Source organism: Oncorhynchus nerka, linkage group LG15 (assembly GCF_034236695.1).
Source record: "Oncorhynchus nerka isolate Pitt River linkage group LG15, Oner_Uvic_2.0, whole genome shotgun sequence".
Classification (NCBI taxonomy): domain Eukaryota; kingdom Metazoa; phylum Chordata; class Actinopteri; order Salmoniformes; family Salmonidae; genus Oncorhynchus; species Oncorhynchus nerka.
In genome coordinates this window covers 78,058,404-78,074,467 of record NC_088410.1, presented here as the reverse complement: position 1 = coordinate 78,074,467, position 16,064 = coordinate 78,058,404, and the positions used below count along the sequence as shown (strand labels likewise).

The 16,064-nt window shown below is 42.1% G+C and overlaps 1 protein-coding gene across 1 annotated transcript in view; it reads right to left on the bottom strand.

The window, feature by feature from the left end:
- Positions 1-3,817, bottom strand: part of LOC115143328 (protein kinase C delta type-like) — a 35,802-nt gene extending 31,985 nt beyond the window's left edge. Inside the window, exons 1-2 of the mRNA XM_029683629.2 lie at positions 3,625-3,817; positions 3,251-3,458 (exon numbers count right to left, since the gene is read on the bottom strand). The gene's annotated coding sequence lies outside the window, so the exon portion shown is untranslated. The remainder of the gene's footprint in view (positions 1-3,250; positions 3,459-3,624) is intronic.
- Positions 3,818-16,064: the final 12,247 nt, after the last annotated feature.

The following is a 16,064-nucleotide window of genomic DNA, read 5'->3' as shown; positions in this document are numbered from 1 at the left end:
GCCACCAATTGTGCAAGTTCGTCCACTTAAAAAGATGAGAGAGGCCTGTAATTTTCATCATAGGTACACTTCAACTATGACAGACAAAATGAGAAAATCCAGAAAATCACATTGTAGGATTTTTATGAATTTATTTGCAAATTATGGTGGAAAATAAGTATTTGGTCACCTACAAACAAGCAAGATTTCTGGCTCTCACAGACCTGTAACTTCTTCTTTAAGAGGCTCCTCTGTCCTCCACTCATTACCTGTATTAATGGCACCTGTTTGAACTTGTTATCAGTATAAAAGACACCTGTCCACAACCTCAAACAGTCACACTCCAAACTCCACTATGGCTAAGTCCAAAGAGATGTCAAATGACACCAGAAACAAAATTGTAGACCTGCACCAGGCTAGGAAGACTGAATCTGCAATAGGTAAGCAGCTTGGTTTGAAGAAATCAACTGTGGGAGCAATTATTAGGAAATGGAAGACATACAAGACCACTGATAATCTCCCTTGATCTGGGGCTCCACACAAGATCTCACCCTGTGGGGTCAAAATGATCACAAAAACAGTGAGCAAAAATCCCAGAACCATACGGGGGGACCTAGTGAATGACCTGCAGAGAGCTGGGACCAAAGTAACAAAGCCTACCCTCAGTAACACACTACGCCGCCAGGAACTCAAATCCTGCAGTGCCAGACGTGTCCCTCTGCTTAAGCCAGTACATGTCCAGGCCCGTCTGAAGTTTGCTAGAAAGCATTTGGATGATCCAGAAGAAGATTGGGAGAATGTCATATGGTCAGATGAAACCAAAATATAACTTTTTGGTAAAAACCCAACTCGTCGTGTTTCGAGGACAAAGAATGCGGAGTTGCATCCAAAGAACACCATACCTACTGTGAAGCATGGGGGTGGAAACATCATGCTTTGGGGCTGTTTTTCTGCAAAGGGACCAGGACGACTGATCCGTGTAAAGGAAAGAATGAATGGGGCCATGTATCGTGAGATTTTGAGTGACAACCTCCTTCCACCAGAAAGGGCATTGAAGATGAAATGTGGCTGGGTCTTTCAGCATGACAATGATCCCAAACACACCGCCCGGGCAACGAAGGAGTGGCTTCGTAAGAAGCGTTTCAAGGTCCTGGAGTGGCCTAGCCAGTCTCCAGATCTCAACCCCAAAGAAAATCTTTGGAGGGAGTTGAAAGTCCGTATTGCCCAGCAACAGCCCCAAAACATCACTGCTCTAGAGGAGATCTGCATGGAGGAATGGGCCAAAATACCAGCAAGTGTGTGAAAACCTTGTGAAGACTTACAGAAAACGTTTGACCTCTGTCATTGCCAACAAAGGGTATATAACAAAGTATTGAGATAAACTTTTGTTATTGACCAAATACTTATTTTCCACCATAATTTGCAAATAAATTCATTAAAAGTCCTACAATGTGATTTTCAGGATTTTTTTTCTCATTTTGTCTGTCATAGTTGAAGTGTACCTATGATGAAAATTACAGGCCTCTCTCATCTTTGTAAGTTGGAGAACTTGCACAATTGGTGGCTGACTAAATACTTTTTTGCCCCACTGTATCTACCTCAAATACCTCATACCTCTAAACAATGATCTGGTACTGGTACTCGCTGAAGCTCCATTCTTGTGTATTTTATTTAATTATTTGTGTAACTATTTTATTTTTAAACTTTGCATCATTGGAAAGTGTTCATAAGCAAGCATTTCACAGCATTTCACAACCAGTCTACACTAGTTGTATTCAGCGCATATGACAAATAAAATTAGATAAATACAGTTGGTAAAATGTATTATCATCTTTCTATACATTTCCTCTCAGTAGGGAGCACAGACAAATGTTGAAAAAAAGTCTGGGCCAGTGGTCACAAATTTTTAATTTCTAGGTTGCATAGACCCACTGTATTGTGTGGTGATTGACACCAACGACTGTAAATGACAACTTGTGGTTGCGGGCTTGTTTTGCAGAATTCCTAGATTACAAGGGGCACTAGCAAACAGTAGTGACTCATGAGTGTGTGGTAACCACAGTAACATAGAAGAGTAATAACATTGTGGCATAAAGTCTAGAGAAAAATGATAGTGTACATCATGTACTTTGGTGGCAGCTGAAATGGGCCAGATCCTTCCACACAAATAAGAATCCGTTCGGAATACCTTGGGACCATATTACAGCTCAAGGCCCATGGAAACTAAATAGACTACAGGTCTTCACGTGTCCAAAAACTTGGACCGGAACGACAATCAGACCAAACTATATTTACTTATCTTTTAAAAAATGGAGACCCGAACCCAAATGGAGAAGAGGACAACTCAACCTAGACCCGCACCCTAACAGGTCTGGGTCTAGACCAGACCCAACTGGACTAGAGTGACAATTCATTTTTTCCCTCTTATCAGCCAAGTTGCTCTACTGGTTAAGGAATATGTTTTATATGTTGGCTAGGCCTTTCATAAGTAAAGAAATGCAGCTTATTAGCGTAAAATAAAATATGCTACAGGACCCGACCCAGACCTGAGGGACATGCTAGTATTCTTCAGCCCCCAATCCATTCGTGCCAGGGTCAGGTCTCGGGTATATCGGGTCCACCCGGACCCATGAAGACATCTAAACTAGACGAGGATGGCCAAAAGTTGATTGATGATTCACTTTTATCAACTTAATTCTCACAAAAACGGAGAGTCCGTAATGCGCATTGAATTAGCCTACTAAACAAACAAAACGACATTTGACAGACCGTAAAATGAGGCTACCAAAAGAAGGCGAGGAAAGTATATGAGTAAGGATTCCCACAGAACATGGCTTACGTAACATGAACAGAGAGGAAATCATTATCTGACAGCACAATGTTTGTTACCCACCAACAGCTTCGTTTTGACCCGGTTCGATGTATCGGTTTTTTTGTTGCTTTGAAGCGCACATAGGTTACCTAAAACTTTCCCGCAGTGATTTTGTAGTAAACAAACTTGTCCGATTGCTCATTTTCAGCAATCAGCAGATGTGGTAGGTACTAAGTAGTGCCCCAAAGTATCAACACAAAAAACGTCAAACCACTGTAAGATTTGATTGTAAAAAAATCACAAAAAACAATGCGCTTCAGCACTTTTATCGAAAGTAACTCGTCCCGATCGTGACGTCAGTGTGCAATTCGACCGTGTCCTTTTACTGTCATTTTGTCAAATATTGAAGATTTCCTCCAATTGAGTTACAATAATTCAAATATTAGGGAGTCGACTTACCTTTATAAAGCGTTTAAAAGGGTCCCGATCAAGTTTGCTTTGACTTATTATGTTCTGCCCTTGTTTGTATGCTACACGGGGAATCTTCAGCGTGTTTAAGGAAGCATTCGCACGCAGCTCTCTCGCAGCCTGTCAACTATGGAGTTCAGTGGTGGTGACGTCGTCCAGGTGCAATCCCAAGTACAGAGAGAGGCAGAGCGTTTGATTTCTGTGAAAGTCGAAAGTCAGAAATAGAGAGTACAGTACACAGAAAGGGATAATTGGCCACCAATAGAACATTACTTCAAATTTGAGTCATAATCTATTTTGAGAGAGAGGTGTAAATGTTTTTGTAGGTTTACCACATTTTTACATTTCACTGCTAGGAGACTTGCCTCAAAGAAGATATTCAGTTTTTTTGGTTGTTGTAACAAACAGTATCAACAATGGTGCCTAAGATGCAGTCCTCTAAAAGCTCTAATATGTAAAGCCCAGTAAAGCTCACGAATAGGCTACAGAATTCAAGGCTGCCTCTATTACTTTCCATGAAAATATGTATTTGGCAGAGGGTCATATAACCTGCAAACTGAACGAGGGCAGTGTACACACAAACAGAAAGCCCCTTACTCCACAGGTTACAGCAGCCAGAAACACCCTTTGGAGGCCTGGCTAAACCATTGTGGCCCCACCTACATGCTCCCAGTCCTGTGGCCCAGCCATTTCTTCCTCCTTATCCACGCAGAGTCGAGTCATGTGCTGCTGAGTCATCATACCCCACACACCCCGCCCACCCACCACCTCTCTGGCTATAAGAGACAAAGAGCTGGTAAATTTAGCCAATCTGTCCCAGCTCCTATACAGCTATTTTTTAGTCCCATTCAAAGTTTACGGATGACACACACACAATTGTACTTCTAATTGTAAGTGAATGCTGACACAGATTTGGTGTGTTAGACTAGAGGTGGTTTCTCATCAATCACATCCATAAACAGCAGGGTGCTCTCCAGTATAAATATAATACAGTGGTTTCTAATGAGGGGCCAGAGACGGGTAATGACTCAAAAATAATCCCATGGATGTTTTTGTGTCATACCTATGACCGTGGCATTGTTGTGAGAGAAGAAAGGAAAGAGTGTGTTATTAACATGTTTGTGTACTGTATAGCGGTAGCACATTGTTTTATATATATATTTATTTTATTTCACCTTTATTCAACCAGGTAGGCCAGTTGAGAACAAGTTCTCATTTACAACTGCGACCTGGCCAAGATAAAGCAAGGCAGTGTGACAAAAACAACAACACAGAGTTACACATAAACAAACGTACATTCAATTACAATAGAAAAATCTACATACAGTGTGTGCAAATTGAGTTAGGAGATAAGGCAATAAATAGGCCATAGTAGAGAAGTAATTACAATTTAGCAAATTAACACTGAAGTGATAGATGTGCAGATGATGATGTGCAAGTAGAAATACTGGTGTGCAAAATAAATAAAAAAGTAAATTAAAACAATATGGGATGAGGTAGGTAGTTGGATGGGCTATTTACAGATGGGCTGTGTACAGCTGCAGCGATCGGTGAGCTGCTCAGATAGCTGATGCTTAAAGTTAGTAAGGGAGATATAAGTCTCCAACTTCAGCGATTTTTGCAATTGGTTCCAGTCATTGTAGCAGAGAACTGGAAGGAAAGGCGGCCAAAGTAGGTGTTGGCTTTGGGGATGACCAGTGAGATATACCTTCTGGAGCGTGTGCTATGGGTGGGTGTTGTTATGGTGACCAGTGAGCTGAGATAAGGCGGATCTTTACCGAGCAAAGACTTATAGATTACCTGGAGCCAGTGGGTCTGGCGACGAATATGTAGCGAGGACCAGCCAACGAGAGCATACAGGTCGCAGTGGTGGGTGGTATATGGGGCTTTGATGACAAAAAGGATGGCACTGTGATAGACTGCATCCAGTTTGCTGAGTAGAGTACTGGAGGCTATTTTGTAAATGACATCGCCGAAGTCAAGGATCGGTAGGATAGTCCGTTTTACAAGGGCGTGTTAGGCAGCATGAGTGAAGGAGGCTTTGTTGCGAAATAGGAAGCCGATTCTAGATTAGATTTTGGATTAGAGATGTTTAATATGAGTCTGGAAGGAGAGTTCACAGTCTATCCAGACACCTAGATATTTGTAGTTGTCCACATATTCTAAGTCAGAACTGTCCAGAGTAGTGATGATAGTTGGGCGGGTGGGTGGGGCAGCGATCGGTTAAAGAGCATGCATTTAGTTTTATTAGCGTTAAGAAGCGTTAAGAGCAGTTGGAGGCCACGGAAGGAGTGTTGTATGGCATTGAAGCTCGTTTGGAGGTTTGTTAACACAGTGTCCAGAGAAGGGCCAGATGTATACAGAATGGTGTTGTCTGTGTAGAAGTGGATCAAGGAATCACCCTCAGCAAGAGCGACATCATTGATATATACAGAGAAAAGAGTCGGCCCGAGAATTGAACCCTGTGGTACCCCCATAGAGACTACCAGAGGTCCGGACAACAGGCCCTCCAATTTGACACACTGAACTCTATCAAAGAAGTAGTTGGTGAACCAGGCGAGGCAGTCATTTGAGAAACCAAGTCTGCCGATAAGAATACGGTGATTGACAGAGTCGAAAGCCTTGGCCAGATCGATGAAGGCGTCTGCACAGTATTGTTTTTTATCGATTGTGGTTATGATATCGTTTAGTACCTTGAGCGTGGCTGAGGTGCACCCATGACCAGCTCGGAAACCGGATTGCACAGCGGAAAAGGTACGGTGGGATTCGAAATGGTCAGTGATCTGTTTATTAACTTGACTTTCGAAGACTTTGGAAAGGCAGGGCAGGATGGATATAGGTCTGTAACAGTTTGGGTCTAGAGTGTCACCCCCTTTGAAGAGGGGGATGACCGTGGCAGCTTTCCACTCTTTAGGAATCTCGATACGACGATACGAAAGAGAGGTTGAACAGACTGATAATAGGGGTTGCAACAATGGCGGCAGATCATTTTACAAAGAGTGGGTCCAGATTGTCTAGCCCAGCTGATTTGTACGGGTCCAGGTTTTGCAACTCTTTCAGAACATATGATATCTGGATTTGGGTGAAGGAGAAGCTGGGGAGGCTTGGGCAAGTAGCTGCAGGGGGTGCGGAGCTGTTGGCCGGGGTTGGGGTAGCCAGGAGGAAAGCATGGCCAGCCGTAGAGAAATGCTTATTGAAATTCTCAACAAAGTTCCATTCCCTGGAAGGCAATGTAAATGTTATTGTACATGGTTCCAAGGCTGTACTATTTCACACACACAATATGTTTCAGTTAGGTTATTTCCCTAAAGTGTGCATGTGTTTGACATGTACAGTGTAATCAACCTAGTGTAAAAGAGATGACTCTGGCTTTTGTAAATGCTTTGTTTTAGTCTAATTTGTCTCCTGTGCTGTCATTAAATTCAAGTGTTGAAACAGTGACACGACTGAATTTGGTTGTGTTCTGTACCCTTCATTTAGCTCTGATGCTGTGTGGTATATCACTCCTGTATCTCCTGCCTGCCCTGGATATTGTGCAACTGTATATTCATATTGGCACTGGTCGTTAGGGCAGGGTGCACAGACGTTTCCCACGGCGATGCCTGCTGCTGTCGTCCCTGTGGTGCCAGGGCAAACATCAGGGTGAGTAACGAGAGGAAGGGATGAATGAAGGGGAACTCTACAACACATAAAACAGGAAATAAATTATCCTTTCATCATGACCTCCGCTATGGACGGAGCAAGACTTTCTCTATGTTCCTCCCCTGTTTCTATAGCATCCATTCTCACTTCTTCTTTGTGTCCTGTCATTTTCTCTTCCTCTTCACGTCTTGATTCACATGTCCTTGTTTATTTGAGCTTCATGAAAACACAGAACTGCTCTTAAACTGACACAGTGGCTTTCTGTATGAATCGGCTACTGTTTGTTTGTATGTGTGTGTCTGTGCGTGTATTAAATTGGCTTACACACAAGCATGAGATAAACCAGACCACTGTTCTCTGGCCAACACAGTTGTTTTACCCATATATGGAGACAGTGTGTGAGTGTCAAACAGTGAAGCACTTCATAGAATACATTCTCTCAAAGCAGCAAAACTTCACTTTCCTCTTTTAGCCACTGACTAACAGATGTTTTAATCTAGAACAAATGGCTTGTCCATCTGTTTCATATGCTTTACATGCTACCCTATACAACCTATACAAGGCCCTTGTGTATAACATCAAGGGCCTGATTATCAAATGGACACCGGTACATTCTGTTTTAATGCACAACATACAGTTGAAGTCGTAAGTTTACATACACTTAGGTTGGAGTCATTAAAACTTGTTTTTCAACCACTCCACAAATTTCTTGTTAATAAACGATAGTTTTGGCAAGTCGTTTAGGACATCTACTTTGTGCATGACACAAGTCATTTTTCCAACAATTGTTTACGGACAGATTATTTCACTTATTTCACTGTATCACAATTCCAGTGGGTCAGAAGATTACAAACACTAAAATGACTGTGGGAAAATTCCAGAAAATTATGTCATTGCTTTAGAAGCTTCTGATAGACCAATTGACATAATTTGAGTCAATTGGAGGTGTACCTGTGGATGAATCAATCCCAGAACAACAGCAAAGGACCTTGTGAAGATGCTGGAGGAAACGGGTACAAAAGTATCTATATCCACAGTAAAACAAGTCCTATATCGACATAACCTGAAAGGCCACTCAGCAAGGAAGAAGCCACTGCTCCAAACCGCCACAAAAAAGCAAGACTACGGTTTGCAACTGTACATGGGGACAAAGATCGTACTTTTTGGAGAAATGTCCTCTGGTCTGATGAAACAAAAATATAACTGTTTGGCCATAATGACCTATATTATGTTTTGAGGAAAAAGAGGGAGGCTTGCAAGCCGAAGAACACCATACCAACCGTGAAGCACGGGGGTGGCCACATCATGTTGTGGGGGTGCTTTGCTGCAGGAGGGACTGGTGCACTTCACAAAATAGATGGCGTCATGAGGAAGGAAATTTATGTGGATATATTGAAGCAACATCTCAAGACATCAATCAGGAAGTTAAAGCTTAGTTGCAAATGGGTCTTCCAAATGGACAATGACCCCAAGCATGCTTCCAAATTTGTGGCAAAATGGCTTAAGGACAACAAAGTCAAGGTATTGAAGTGGCCATCACAAAGCCCTGACCTCAATCACATAGACAATTTGTGGGCAGAACTGAAAAAGCGTGTGCGAGCAAGGAGGCCTACAAACCTGACTCAGTTACACCAGCTCTGTCAGGAGGAATGGGCCAAAATTCACCCAGCTTGTGGAAGGTTACCTGAGTCGTTTGACCCAAGTTAAACAATTTAAGGGCAATGCTACCAAATACTAATTGGTGTATATACACTTCTGAAATCATTCTCTCTACTATCATTCTGAAATGTCATAATTCTTATAATAAAGTGGTGATCCTAACTGACTTAAGACAGGGAGTTTTTACTAGATTTAAAAGTCAGGAATTGTGAAAAACTGAGTTTAAATGTATTTGGCTAAGGTGTATGTAAACTTCCGACTTCAACTGTATGTTCTGTCCCAAATCTGAAGGAGTTATGTCCTATTGGTGAACACATTATCCCTTCGTATGTACTGTACTCTCCATTTCTATTGGCAGCCCTTTAGCCCTTTCCTGCAGTCAAATGACCTTGTGGGTTCATGGGTGGAATGTTAATATTTTTCATAATTTCATAATTTCATAATTCATAAACATTATAATTCAGTCTCCTGTGATGTATATAAAGTGTAATATTGGGATGCAAACTCAAAATTGAATACATTTCAACTATATATCTGGCATGCTAAACAATTTCTCTCTCTCTCTTTTTTCTACATCTCTACATCTGTCTACAATCCCTCTGATTGTGCAGCACTCAATCAATGACACATTGTAACTTCTGAATGTGCTTCTGGAACTTTCTGAGGAGGTACAGACAGGAAGTGTCATTGTATATCTTTAGAGCTCCTTTCTCACCTTTAGGACTCTACAGAACACAGAGACTCAAAGACAGAGGAAGAGAGAGAAAGAGAGAGGGAGAGGTCTACCACCTGAGAACGAGGAGGGACGTGCTCGAGGAGAAGGAGAGCACAAAGGACATGGATGGATTCGTGAAAAGTAGAGTAAGCCCACTGGCCACACACTGGTCAAATCAACTTTGTTTCCACTTACTTTTAATTAAATTATGTTGAACCAATGTGGAATAGACGTTGAATTGACGTTTGTGCCCAGTGGGAGGTGTATTTCATGTTTAGGTTCTTTCGAAAAGGGACATTTTTCCTGTTGTCTCTGTTTCTGTTTCCCTGCCTCTCTTTCTTTCCTTCTCAGCACTAACTTAGTATTGGGTCACGGTGACGTCAGGGATTGTGGTAACTAGAACAACCCCATTTATTTATTTTATTTTATTAACTCCATTTATTTCTTATCTTTCCTTCACTGTTCTCTCTGATCTCAGTAACTCAATCTTTTTTTAAATCTTTAGCCAACATATCCAAACATACTGTACCTCTACTTCAGTCTTGAACCCTGCTACATCTTAATTTTCCCTCAACCCCTGCTACCTACTTCTTCCTGTTTTGTCCTCGCTCACTCTGTCAAGTATCCCCGCGTTCCTTCTCTCCTCACTGACCTGAATAAGGTTCTGTTAGTTTGTATACTCTGAGACAAACCCAGGCTTTGAGGTGGTTTCAGAAGACCTGGATGGATCAGCCATTGAAGTGAAAACAAGGTACTTATGTTTAGCGTTGAAAACGAATTAGGCCAAAATGTTTTGTGCTGTTTCTTTAACTTTAATTATTCATACCAACTGCTGCGTTACTTTCCTTGGTGTGCTGGTCGGTTGGGACTCTGGGAAACTCTTTGATATAGCTAATTACCGTACCTCAGTTGTGTCATATTACCATCAGTTCTAGCCGGGAAGCAGGGTGGGCACAAAGACACTAAGGGATACATGCATCTATAGAGATAGAATCTGAAGCTACAGAAGATTTCAGGTAGAGTCCACAAGCGGTATGTATCATAAACCCCTCACAATGGAAATGAGCTCATGTCTACTTTACTATCAGATTTTGAGAGTACAATCATTTGAATAATGAGGGCCATTCGGTGCATACAAATGTCTGCATAGGACTACAGATGGTCTGATGGAGAAGAGTTTAATATCTCTGGAACCACCTGAACATAACAATCATATAAGCTGTGCAGAAGCACACCCAATGACTGTGTTATAGTTTTAAGATACATTCATCATGGGTGATAACAGAAACAACACCATTTAAGCACAGCAAATGGGCAGGCTCATTTACTGAACACCAGCCAAAACTCCACAATCCCAGTTGTGTTCCTTCACTGGGAGTAAACTCATTACACTATGACGCATTCCAGAACAGGCTGATATTTTTGCTTCACAATGTGATTCTCTCTCTCTGTCTCTCTCCCTCAAATTTGTATTGGCGGATCGCAACACCGCCACCTACCGAACTGGAGTGTGAGGCCATTCACATGTGTGTCTGCATGCGTGCACACGTGTTCAATTAGGGGAAGGCTCCAGGTGCGTTGGGAAAACAGGCTGCTTTCATATTTCGCCACCAGAGGGAGCCTATGTACAGCCCCATCCTGATGCTCCAGAATACTGGTGATCTTGGTGCTCCAGATATAATAAATCATTATGTTTGGGTAGTGTATTTTTTCCCCAAACGAGGTTAGCGGAAATCACGCCCCGTATTCTAGCATACAATACGTCCATGTCATTGGTCAACAACATAAGAGTGGTGATTGGATAGATTCGGAGAGCCTCTACCAGGCAGGTGCCTTCAAAAGACAGGATAAAAGGATTCTCGGTACTGTAGCCCGCAATTTGGTGCGTTCCTGAATGTGTCCATTCCTGCATCTGCAGGAACGCCCCCCTGGGTGAAGGACACTCTCTACTAGTGTACGGCTAGCTAGCTACCACAGAAGTATTAAGAGGGGTTCCTGCAGATGCAATAATGCCCACATTCAGGAAATCCCGAATTGCGGGCCACAATTGCACCCTCATCGAAAAGTACGGTGCGTGCGGTGACTAAAATCAAAATACAGGAGAAAATGTGATCGAACTCATTAAGGTACCAAAAATACCTTGTTAACGAGATGTTTAAACTTTTAATTTGCCGTATTATTGCTGGAAAAAGTACAAACATAATGTGTGGTAACTGTACATTACTGGCTTAAATAATGTCCTTGCAAAACTTGCTCTAAAAATGTGATTTTAGCAAGCATGGATGCTGCAAACGATACAGCGCGCAATGAATGCTTCAAACACGGTACTGTGAGTTAAGACTATTTTCAAAACTCTTGGCTATTGTAGTTAGCTAGCTGACAGGATAAACTTGATATTATACATGATTTGTGTTATATTATCTCTGTCGACAAGTGTAGGCCTAGCTGTAATATTATGTAGAAAGGTTAACAGAAATTGTAGTTAGGTTGATCAAAACGTTTTCAGGCAAGAGTAGAGAGAGCATCTGGGTCCACAATTGGAGAGACTGGTTTCAGATTAGCATATGCACTTGTGGAGTTCTGAAATTATTTGACAGGTGCAATTAATATGGTAGTAGATCCACCTTGTTATCCCCTGATAGGCTAGTTTGAAGCTTCATCATATTGCATCTACCAATCAAATATTCTCAGATCTCTACAAGTGCATAGGGTCTAGGGGTCCATTTGAGATAGGGCCTAGAATGGCAAAAGTCTGCGTGATGAAAAAAAGAGACATTCTGTAGCAAACCATTCTGTAGCAAAGATGTGTGGAGATAGGGCTGACTTGAATGACTTGAATGACTAAGCTACTAAATTCAAGATTTTAATGTACTCTGCTTTTCTTTCATCCAAATACAAGGCTGCTGTGGTGTGGGTGTGTGTGTGTGTGTGACTTTCAAACAGGTTCCAGTCACAAATGCAAGCTGCACCTGTGCAACTCCAACCCTCCGTTAGTAAACAGTGAGTGACAAACTAACAAAATAAGGGAACATCCTAATAGTCTAAGTGGCTATGCCTTCTTGTCCTTCTCTTCATCTGGATAGAGTGTAGACTTCTAAATGTTCACTGCTAAATGTGTAAATGTATTCTGCAGCAATGTAAAATAACTGGATAAGTAAAAGCATAATCTGAGAGGACATTCAATGTAGATAACGGGGAAAGGATGATTAAAATTCAGGTGTTAAACGTGCAAGTCAATATACTGTACTTATTTATGTTAACAATATCTTGAATATTACTCTTACTTGTCAGATTTCACGATTGGCAAACACAAAGATGAGTAAAGAGGAGGCATGCAATAACCATTCCAGTCTGTAGGTGTAGCCTACTGTGTAGTCCAAGGCATGCTCCCTCTAACCACCTTGTTTCCCTATCTCTGTTTCTCCCTTGCCGGAGGGCCTGAGGCCTGATGACTCCTGTCACAATTCACTTGATGCAAATCACCATGTGAAAAGAGAGAGAAATACGCAATAAACCAATCTATTAATTTATGAAATAAAACTGGGTAATAATAGGCCTGCTATAGGGTTACTGCTAGTCCTACATAGCTTGCTGTCACGTATACAGTTAATAACAGTAAGTGCAGTCATTTTAACAGTAACATTCTGTCTTAGGGCATACCATTGGAGAGGCGTGCAGGATATTTGCCGGCCCGTACCTCTGCCAGTTTGGCAACGTTTTCCCACGTCAGGAAGAAGAATGAAGCGTCGGTGCGAGCGCAGACATTGACATCCATGTTTGGTTTTGATTCGGAGGGGGGTGGTTGCATCTAACAATTGGATTTTATTATTAATTGGGCACCGCTAGGCCACGCAAACAACATTCCTTATCAAAAGCGCCCACGGACATGCACTCCGACGTGGGAGAAGCATTGCCAACCAACAGGCACAGGTCGGCAAATAAATCGCAAGGTAGCTAAATGTTATACAGCAATACAGAGCAATGAAAGCAAATCCATGTGTCTGTTTTGCTCATTCAGCATCTACTGACTGACTTGGCTGTCTCAGTGGCTGCAGAAAATCCAGAGGTATTGCTGCTGTAAGAAATACAGTATTTAATCAACTTCAGCACTCTGCTTTGGTACATCAAATATTCACATGAAAATGATTGTCTAACCATAAACAAAAATAAAATAGCCACTATTTCTTGTATCTTCAGCAACTCAGCCCTCCAGTGTTTGTAGGTATTTGTATAACTGGACCACAGCAGGCTGGCGCTTGCATGGAGCTCCTGTGTGCCCCACTAGACAAGTGCAGAGGTCTATCTCCATGTTCACAGTATCAAATAAAATACAATTTTATCAAATCAAATTTTATTGGCCACATACACATATTTAGCAGATGTTATTGCGGGTGTAGAGAAATGCTTGTGTTTCTAACTCCAACAGTGCAGTAGTATCTAACAATTCACACATCTACAAGTCAAAGAATGGAATTAAGAAATATATAAATATTAGGATGAGCAATGTCGGAGTGGCATTGGCTAAAATAGAGTAGAATAGAATACAGTATATACATATGAAATTAGTAAAGCTGTATGTAAACATGATTAAAGTGACCAGTGATGCCATGTCTATGTATATAGAGCAGCAGCCTCTAAGGTGCAGGGTTGAGTCCTTGATGATCTTTTTGGCCTTCCTGTGGCATCGGGTGCTGTAGGTGTCCTGGAGGGCAGGCAGTGTGCCCCCGGTGATGCGTTGGGCAGACCGCGCCATCCTCTAGATAGCCCTGCGGTTGCGAGTGGTGCAGTTGCCATACCAGGCGGTCATACAGCCTGACAGGATGCTCTCAATTGTGCATCTGCAAACTTTTGTGAGTGTTTTAGGGGCCTAGCCAAATACCTTCAGCCTCCTGAAGTTGAAGAGGCGCCGTTGCGCCTTCTTCCCCACACAGACTTAACACAGTCTGTGTGGGTGGACCATTTCAGATAGCAGTTGATGTGTACGCTGATGAACTTGGTGGCACTGTGTTATCCTCAAAGCGGACGAAGAAGGTGTTTAGCTTGTCTGGGAGCAAGACGTCGGTATCCGCAACGTGGCTTGTTTTCCCTTTGTAATCCGTGATTGTCTGTAAACCTTGGAACATACGTCTGAGTCGTTGAATTGCAACTCCACTTTGTCTCTGTACTGACATTTTGCCTGTTTGATTGCCTTATAACAGTGTAGTTATTCCTTCCATATTTGACCATATTCCCAGTCACCTTGCTATGGTTAAATGTGGTGATTTGCACTTTCAGTTTTGCGTGTATGCTGCAGTCTTTCTGCGGTTTCTGGTTTGGGTAGGTTTTAATAGTCACAGTGGGAACAACATCCCCTACACACTTCCCTATGAACGCAACGTGTCAGTGTATATGTCAATGTTACTCTGAGGCTACCCGGAACATATCCCAGTCCATTTTGAAGCATGGATTCCGATTGGTCACACCAGCGTTGAATAGACCTTAGCACAGGTACTTCCTGTTTGAGTTTCTGCCTATGGGAAGGGAGGAGCAAAATGGAGTCGTGATCTGATTTAACGAAAGGAGGGCAGGGGAGGGTCTTGTAGGCATCCCGAAAGGGGGATTATCGGTGATCAAGCATTTTAATAGCGCGAGTACTACAGTCAATGTGTTAGTAGAACTTCAGTATCATTTTCCTCAGATTTGCTTTGTTAAAATCCCCAGCTACAATAAATGCAGCCTCAGGATATGTGGTCAACAGTTTGCACAAAGTCCAATGTATTTCCTTGAGGGCCATCGTGGTATCGGCTTGAGGGGGAATATACATGGCTGTGACTATTACCAGAATTCTCTTGGGAATTCTCATGACGTTTTTAATTTTTTTTTATTTCACCTTTATTTAACCAGGTAGGCTAGTTGAGAACAAGTTCTCATTTGCAACTGCGACCTGGCCAAGATAAAGCATAGCAGTGTGAACAGACGTTGGCCTGGGGGTAGGTTTATGACAGTCATAAATACCTCTTCCCCCCTTTTTCCTCTCTCTACCCTACTGATGTTACATTTTCAAACCCCTTGGTTAATATAGAGATTCTGGGAACATCAGAAGGTGGGGGGAAATTAACTATAATCTGATAATCCGACCTATTGAACATATGTGGTACTTAATGAATATGATGTCAGTTTGGTTGTTATCTGAGACATTCTCATCAATGATAAGATGACAAACTCTACAGAGGAATGTCCACACACACACATCAGAGTTATCGGATTCACATGGAATTGTTGTTCAATTTAAATGTTTGAATATAAAATTATTCGTGATGGGATGAAATGTGATTTTTAGCTTCTAAAATGTGAGAATGAGGTTTTCATAAGGTTAGGGCTCTGCTCAATCAGTGGCCTGCCCCTGTGAAGAGTCAACTTTTCAGACACACCCTTCTCGCTCCCCTATATAAAGCCTTGACGACAATATAACCTTCTGTTCCAATGGATGTGAGGACGACGGTCCGATGTCAGAATGGTTCAGATAATAACTACAGAACGAAGCCAACATCAGCGTGAGCTTTGGTTGCGAATGGTATGAACTTTGAACTCTTATTCACTACAGAAGTGATACCTCCTAGCCGTTGAGTTAGCAACAGCAGCTGCAAACGTAGGTTAGGAAGGAACAGACAGAGTATCCCGTCTATCACACAACGACGTTACTACAACGTATCCAATTGACCACCATAGACATTCTTCAAAGGACTCGGTTTGGCAACACGGCCTTCCATCTACCACCATCAATCTACCGAAGTGCAGCTCAGAGTAAAT